This window comes from Tetrao urogallus (assembly GCF_951394365.1).
Source record: "Tetrao urogallus genome assembly, chromosome: 3".
NCBI classification, from domain to species: Eukaryota; Metazoa; Chordata; class Aves; order Galliformes; family Phasianidae; genus Tetrao; species Tetrao urogallus.
Window position 1 is genome coordinate 16,039,481 of NC_136815.1, and position 8,419 is coordinate 16,047,899.

Below are 8,419 nucleotides of genomic sequence, written 5' to 3' on the forward strand. Positions count from 1 at the left end.
TTATTTAATAACAGACAAAAGACTTTCCAATTAAAAGCATATAACATACGAAAAAAATGTAGAAATCTTACTGACTTCATTTCACATTTAATTCTCTTAATTCTTTTCTTTATTTTCAAACTCTTTCAAACATACAAATTAATTATACCTTTTCAAGGATGGGTCCACAACTGATATCAATACCTATGCTGGAAAAATTTCTTTAGACCTTTAGATGCCAGGTGGACCAATACTTAGTTTTCTTTAAGACAGATCAAATAACTGGTAAGCCCACTGAGGCTGATAGGGTTTCTAATTTTAGAATGTGGAAAGAATAAAATTTTCCCCTTGAACATTCAGAATTTCTGCAATATTCAGGCGCAGTACCTTCAATATTTCTTATTTTCAGACCTGAAAAGATAATGGATTAAAATCTGGAATTAGAAGCATGGAAGTCTATTGTGGAAGTTCGGACCCCATGGTGGGTGTGGGTTTGGACCCAGACTGGTGGGTCTGTAGCTCTATTCGAGGTGGAAAACAACCAGACTTCTCTGCCAAATGTTTGACATTAGTTTACCAGCACTGTACACTGATTTGTAAGCCATACTCACTGTAATTCTGCTCATTACCAACCCCAAGTAGAACAGGGGCAAAAAACAAAAAATGCAAAAATTCATGGTTTACTTAAGGATATTTTAATAGGAAAGAAGGGAAAAAAATATGAAAAAAGCCCCACAAAAATAGAATCATTTGTGATCAGTCATTCTGTATCAGGGTGGAGGCCAGTCACAAGTGGTGTTCCTAAGGGGTAGGTCTTAGGACTGGTGCACTTCAACATCTTTATCATAGATGATGGCATCGAATGCACCCTCAGCAAGTTTGCAGATGACACGAGGCTGAGCAATGCAGTCAATACACTGGAAGGAAGGGAAGTCATGCAGAAGGTGTTGTCACACTGGAACAGGCTGCCCAAGGAGGTTGTGGATGGCCCATCCCTGGAGGCAGGCTTGATGTGGCTCTGGGCAGCCTGGTCTAGCAGTTGGCAACCCTGCACATAGCAGGGAGATTGAAACTAGATGATCATTATGGTCCTTTCCAACACAGGACATTCTATGATTCTGTGATTCTATGAATGAACAAAAAAAACAGACAAAAGAAATTATGTGCAGTGCAATTTCTTGCCACCAGCTGACCCATGCCAGCCACTCTCAAACAACTTTCCCCAGCTTTTATTGTTCCATATGATGCCAAACAGTATGGAATATTCCTGTGGCCAGTTTGGGTCACCTGCCCTGCTGAAAAGTCCTTGGCTTGGTGTAATGCTAAGTAATAACTAAAGCATCAGCCTGGTATCAACATTATTTTCAGTGTAAATTAAAAATGCAGTACTATGTCAGCTACTAGGAAAAAAATTAACAGTGTTCCACTAAGGCTTATTTCTGGATGTGGGAGCATTTATGTATCCCTAAGAGTGAAAGCACAGGGGGAATGGCTATGGGAGCAGCAATGTCTCAGGCAACTTTATGTATGTGCATGTGTAAGAGAGTTTGCACTTGTAACTGAAGTGGGGCTGTGGCATCAAGGCCTCATAGGTAAAGGTGTTGTTAGCATTTATTAAATCTCATGTATATAATAAGATTATAAATTATTAAAATATATAATTATTAAAATATGTAATAATATATGTATATTTTCCCACTAATGAACCTCTATCTGAAACAGACTGTGAGGCAAGCAGAACAAGTTTGCTGATGTCTGTAATCTGTTGAATAGGGCTTATGTAGCAAAGTTTAGGTAATGGAGAGAATACAGGGATGGTATCTGTGAAATGAGTCCAGAAGATACACCAAGTTAGGTAACAGCCAGTTCCAGCCTGCTCTAAAAAGTACTTACTTCTGCTCAAAGTAGATGCAATAAGAGATGCTGTTTGTGCCTATGTGAGAGCAGATTTTAAAAAGGGAAAAAATGCTGCATAAAGCAGTTGGGAGAGTGGAATGAAAAAATTTGAGATAAATAATCCTGACACCAATGTCTCAGGAGTGGAAAAGGTGCTCCAGATTCTGGAGCAGAAGTTCCCCTGCATACTGTGGAGAGGATCATGGTAGAGCTGGCAGCCCACTGGCTATCGTGGCAGATATCCATTCTACGGCCCATGGATTACCTCATACTGCAGCTAGTGAATGTGGCCTGAAGGAGGCTGCATCCCGTGGAGAACCCATTCAGGAGCACGCCCCAGGCTGGAGCTACAGCCCACAGAGAGGAGCCTGTGATAGAGCAGAAGGTCTGAGGGAGCTGCTGCCCTTGAGGTTCCATGCTGGAGGATGGGCCCTATATTGGAATAATCCTTGAAGAACTGCAGCCTGTGCAAAGCCTACACAGGATCAACTCAGGAAGAGTGGAATCCCATGAAAAAGAACATAAGCTGGAATAGAAATAAAGAGTGAAGATGAATGAGCAGCAGAGGAAAAGTATTATGGACTGACTGCAATCTTCATTCTCAATTCCTCCTGTAGAAGAGGTTGAATAGGAGGGGAAGATATTTGCTTGCTTGTAATGTCTCAGTGCACTAGTCTGTTAATAATAGGCCATAAATGATATTAATTTCCCTATACTGAATCTGTTTTGCCCATGATGTTAATTAATGAGTTATTGCCCTGTCCTCACCTCAGCCCTTGAAACCTTTTTCATTATATTTCTCCCTCTGTTCTTTTGAGGAGAGGGAGTGGGAGATTTATATTGTGCAGCCTAGTGGCTTACTGGTGTGAAACCACAACATCTGTGCATTTACTTCTGTGATCTCTGTGTTTGGCCATGCATGTGTATGCATTGCATATGTGGGTTTGCTCAGACTCTGTATTGGTCATTTCTGGGGACACAGAGCTGAAGCAGCCTCATTTATCTCACGGTGTTGGATCTGGCACGACGTATTTTCTTCTAAAATACTTAATATTCTAAAATGCTTAATCTATAATAGAAAGAACAGCCTAAATGTGCTTCACTTTCCAGCACTTGCCTGCTCTTCAGATTAAATTATTTCTCCTGAACATTTTGATGATAAGTAACAGTAGCTTGGATCCCTTACGTTACACATTTTCTTTTATGGGCACTCTTTATTCTTACTGTACTTCCAGTTCCTCCTGGATCTGCTTCTTACACAATTACCTCTGCCAACCATACAGATGATCTCCCTCCCTGTCTCTCTGGTCCTATGAGCATGGTGGATAAATACACAAATAAAGCATCAAGACTTGTAAGATATGAGGAAAAAAAGAACAAAAACAATTACCAAAAATAAAACATTTCAAGAATTTGAAAATTTCATTTAACTGACCAGTTCTTTGAAGTTCTTGAAATCAAACTGGTGGCAGTAGAGCTTCAAACTAATGGCAAAACATGGCATATCTTTGTAAAACAAAGATTTAAAGTGAAGAGTGCATAAAAAAATAACAGCACTACAGTGATTCATGAAATGAGTGGTTGCCAAGTTTGCCGCTAAATATAATTATGCATAGACTTGTGCTGTTGTCTTTGAACTTGTTAAAATGGTCTCAAGTTCCACCCTGCTGTTGCAGTTATCACCTTAGCTACACTACCATAAGATGACACTAGTCTCTTAGAGGAACTCGGAACTCACAGCAGATTGCACATGTCCCATGTAAATAGGACGCTTAGATGCAAACCACGTTTCTCATCTCCCAGGGGAGCTCCTTTAAAAATCCGAACAGTGTAGACTGTGCGGGAAACAGAGAAGGAGCAAAGAAGAAACCCTCCTGCTTAAGAAACTCTCATGTTTAAGTCGTGTTGCTCTCCAGAAAGAAATAGTTATTTATAGATTCAGAAAGACCAACTGGAGCTTCTTAAGGCTTTGAAATATTAACCCCTGCTTTAAGCAATGCTTTTGGTTTTGATTGTGAAAGAAAGAATATTTTATTGATTTACAGCTTTTGAATTTAGTCTATCAATCTTCAATAAAAAGAACACAATGTAGATGGTGCAGCATCTGATGCATGGACTCAGATGTGAATGATCCAAGAAGTTTATTACAAGTTCTCACATCACTTATATACCTTCACAAGTTTTCTTTTTCTAGCTTTCCCATTCACCCCCACAACTTTCCCATCCACCTTTACATGTCAACAGAGCATTCTACAAAACACTTTCCAACTGTTCATGCCGGCACTTATCCAGTCAGAGCCATGAGACGTTCTTTCTTCTTCTAGAGGTGTCCTTGGTTCTCATGCTGTTTATCTTGCTCCACAGCTTCTGCTATGAACAGTTTTTTTGTTTTCCCATACAGATGGAATGAAAAGGATGTAACAAAAAGTTCCAATAAGGACAAAGCACAAAAATACGTCTTTTTTTCCACAGAAATGCTGAAAATGAAATGAAAGTTTCAGTTTCAAAACATTTACTGAGTTTTGACCACAAATCTTCTAGGGGGAATCAGTGACAAGGAATTAAACTTTGATGGTAAATAAAAGGCGTGTTCTTGTTAATCTCACAATATATTTTAATACTTATAGAGCTGGGGTAGATATGGCTGTGATGGAAGGAAAAATGCAGTCCAATTCTTGCTGCTTGTAAAGTACAAGGCAGAAGGGGAACATAAAGTGAATTGTGTAAGTAATTTTAAGGTATTCATAAAAGGAAATGGTGATATGTCAAACTTGGGTAATTCTAATCCAAGCGCTATAATCATTCAGGGAACAAATACAGGGAACACTTTGACTTCGTGTAAGGAAGTCAACAAAATAACTTCAGGCAAAAATGAGAGAATGCAATGTAACCTATAAAATCAAATTAGAGCCTGGGGAGAGAGACATCTAAAGGAATTATGGAAATTAGGATTTAAATGAAGAAGTGGGTGGGGGTGTCTAAAGCTGAGTGTTTCACAATTTCATGTCAGGGTATTTCTTACACTCTGTTTGAGTATGTTGGTGATATGCAACTATGAAACCTGAGTTAGGTTTCCTTCCCTGGAAAGGTGATGAAACAGCTTGTGCTGGATGTCATCTCCAGACAACTGGAAGAAGAGGAGGTTTTCAAGAGTAGTCAGCATGGGTTCACCAGGGGGAGGTCGTGCTTGACCTATCTGGTAGCCTTCTATGATGTTGTCTCTGGCTGGGTGGATGGGGGGAGAGCAGTGGATGTAGTCTACCTTAATTTCAGCAAGGCATTTGATACTGTCCCCCACAACATCCTTGTAACATAGCTGAGGAAGTGTGGGATAGATGAGGGGACAGTGAGGTGGGTTGAAAACTGGCTGACTGGCAGAGTGCAGAGGGTTGTTGGTGGTGGTGCAGAGTCCAGTTGGAGGCCTGTAACTAGCAGTGTTCCTCAGGGGTCTGTGCTGGGTCCAGTCTTGTTCAACATTTTCATCAATGACCTTGATGAGGGGATAATGGCCACCCTCAGCAAGTTTGCTGATGATACGAAGTTGGGAGGATTGGCTGACACGCCTGAAGGCTGTGATGCCATTCAGCAAGACCTGAACAGGCTGGAGAACTGGGCAGAAAAAAACCGTATGAGGTTTAAGAAAAGCAAGTGTAGAGTCTTGCATTTGGGGAGGAATAATTCCATGCACCAGTACAGGTTGGGGGATGACCTGCTGGAGGGGAGCTCTGCAGAGAGGGACCTGGGTGTCCTGGTGGACAACAGGTTGGCCATGAGCCAGCAGTGTGCCCTTGTGGCCAAGAGGGCCAATGGCATCCTGGGGTGCATTAAAAAGAGCGTGTCCAGCAGGTGGAGGGAGGTGATCCTCCCCCTCTACTCTGCCCTGGTGAGGCCTCATCTGGAGTACTGCGTCCAGTTCTGGGCTCCCCAGTACAAAAAAGACAGCAATCTCTTGGAAAGAGTCCAGCGGAGGGCCACAAAGATGGTGAAGGGCCTGGAGCATCTCTTCTATGAAGAAAGGCTGAGTGAACTGGGTCTGTTCAGCCTTGAGAAAAGAAGACTGAGAGGGGACCTGATTCAGGTCTATAAGTATCTACGGTGTGGGGGGCAGAATGGCAAGGACGGACTCTTTTCAGTGGTGAGTGGAGACAGGACAAGGGGAAACGGCTGGAAACTGCAGCATAGGAAGTTCCACACAAATGTGCGCAAGAACTTCTTTACAGAGAGGGTGACGGAGCACTGGAACAGGCTGCCCAGGGAGGTGGTGGAGTCTCCTTCTCTGGAGATGTTCAAGACCTGCCTGGATGCCTACCTGTGCGACCTGCTGTAGGGAACCTGCTTTGGCAGGGGGGTTGGACTCGATGATCTCTGGAGGTCCCTTCCAACCCTACAATTCTGTGATAATTCTGTGATAATATGGGCAAGGTGGGGGGCAAAAACATGTTTTAAAGGGAAAAAATGAATCAGAATTGCTTTATGTATTGGTTCAAATGTTTTAAGGGTGGATGTGAAGAAGATGACAGCTGCTTAACAATAAAACTTGGGTTCAGAGAGTTTTTTTCTTTTCTTGCAATGTATAATGAACTTTATTTCCCCCATCTCTTTCCCCTCTTTGTATCCCATAAAGATAGTGCAACAGCAGCATGTAATCAGAACATCAGCTCCTGCTTTGTGATAGAAGCTTCTCCCCTTTTGGGTAAGGATTATTTACTATTTTCTGAACAAAAGTTTAGAAACAGATTTTTTTTATATATACACTATTAGAAGTCCTGTATGTGAACACTGCATAATATTAGTAGGACACCAATTTCAAGCGATTACATTTACTGATTATTTTATAGTTTTAATCTTAGCAGAGAGAGACATGTTGTGGTGTAATAAATATATAGTCTGTGTAGTTTTGAAGTATTCTAGTGAATGCTTTGTAAAACCTAAAATTATGTTTATTAAAGGAGTTTGGTATTGCAGTTATACAATTATGCACATTTAAGTTTTGGTAATAAGTTAAGTTATTACCATATTACTATATTACCATAAAGTTATTTAAGTTATACAATTATCCATTCAAGTTTTCATAATAACTAAAATAAAACAAATCTCCTGGCACGGGGTTCATATTGTAAGGTGTTATAAAAAATGCCTGCAAGGCACAGAGAGTGTTTTTGGTTTGTTTTGTTTTATAGGATTTTTATTTTCATTTTTAGGAAAGCTTTATTAAAGATCATATGGTATAACAGGATGGTCAACTTTTAATAAATATGAGGTCTGTCACTACCTTGATATCTAAGTGTATGTCTGCATAAATATACATATATATACACATATATATAATAATACTATTTCTTGCAATGTTTTACAACTTGCTTCATAAACATAACTTTAGCTAAAAAGAACAGCATAGCACTTCTCAAAATAATCTTGGTTGTTCTGTAGAGGCCATGGATAGATGGTTCTCTCATGTAAAACGTGTTCTGGACAGGTCCTGTATTGGAAAAACGAAGTTCAGAGCTTTGTCTTTCACTGACTGGGGGACGATATCAGTGAGATATAAAAACGCATGGATTCAAAGAAATCAAAATGAGAGAGAAAATGTACAGCTAGAATTAATGTTGGAAAAAGAATTTATACAGCCTAAAATCACAGAATCGTGGAATCACAGAACTGAGATCATAGAGTCCAACCCCCCTGCAAAACAGGTCCCCTACAGCAGGCTGCACAGGTAGGCATCCAGGTGAGTCTTGAATATACTCAGAGAAGGAGAATCCACAACCTCACTGGGCAGCCTGGTCCATTGCTCCATCACCCTCACCATGAAGAAGTTCCTTTGCATATTAGTGCAGAACTTGCTATGCTCTGTTTTATGGCCATTTCCCCTTGTCCTGTCTCCACAGATGCTGAAAAGAGGCTGGCCATGTCTCCTTCATTTCCTGCACTCCCACACAGTGTTTCTCATTGTTTCTAGTGCTGATCTTTTAGGAAGATACTATGTGCACAACAATTCATTTTCCCAAAGTTACGCAGATCAAGACAACACAAGAGAAATACCTGCAAAGAAGCACAGACATGGTGCATTAGCACTGATTTCTGTTATGCCATTTCATGCAACAGCCAGCAAACCATATGAGTTGTTAGAGCACTCAGTGCCCTCTACATTTAATAAGCAGTAAGTCCATTTATTGAGGTGACATACAGAAGGGATTTGAATTTCATACTGAAGAAACAAGTCGTGCTTATTTTCTAAGGAGTGGTAGTTTGTTTTGTTTTCATTGGTTTGTTTTGTTTTTGTTTTTATGTCTGCTATGTACAGTCATTGCCAGATTTCTAAATATACAATTCATAAACTGATCAAACAAGAATCAGCAAAGTAAAAACAATAATTTTGAAATGTCGGACTTAAGCAACTGTCTTCTTGTACTGGCATTGCTGGTACAATGGTCATTGTAATTTAAAAAAAAAAAAAATCTTTTCATTTCTGATAATAAAGTTGTCTTCCCATAGGAATACTCTTTGGAACATCTAACAAGAATCAAGATAATAAAACAGTCAA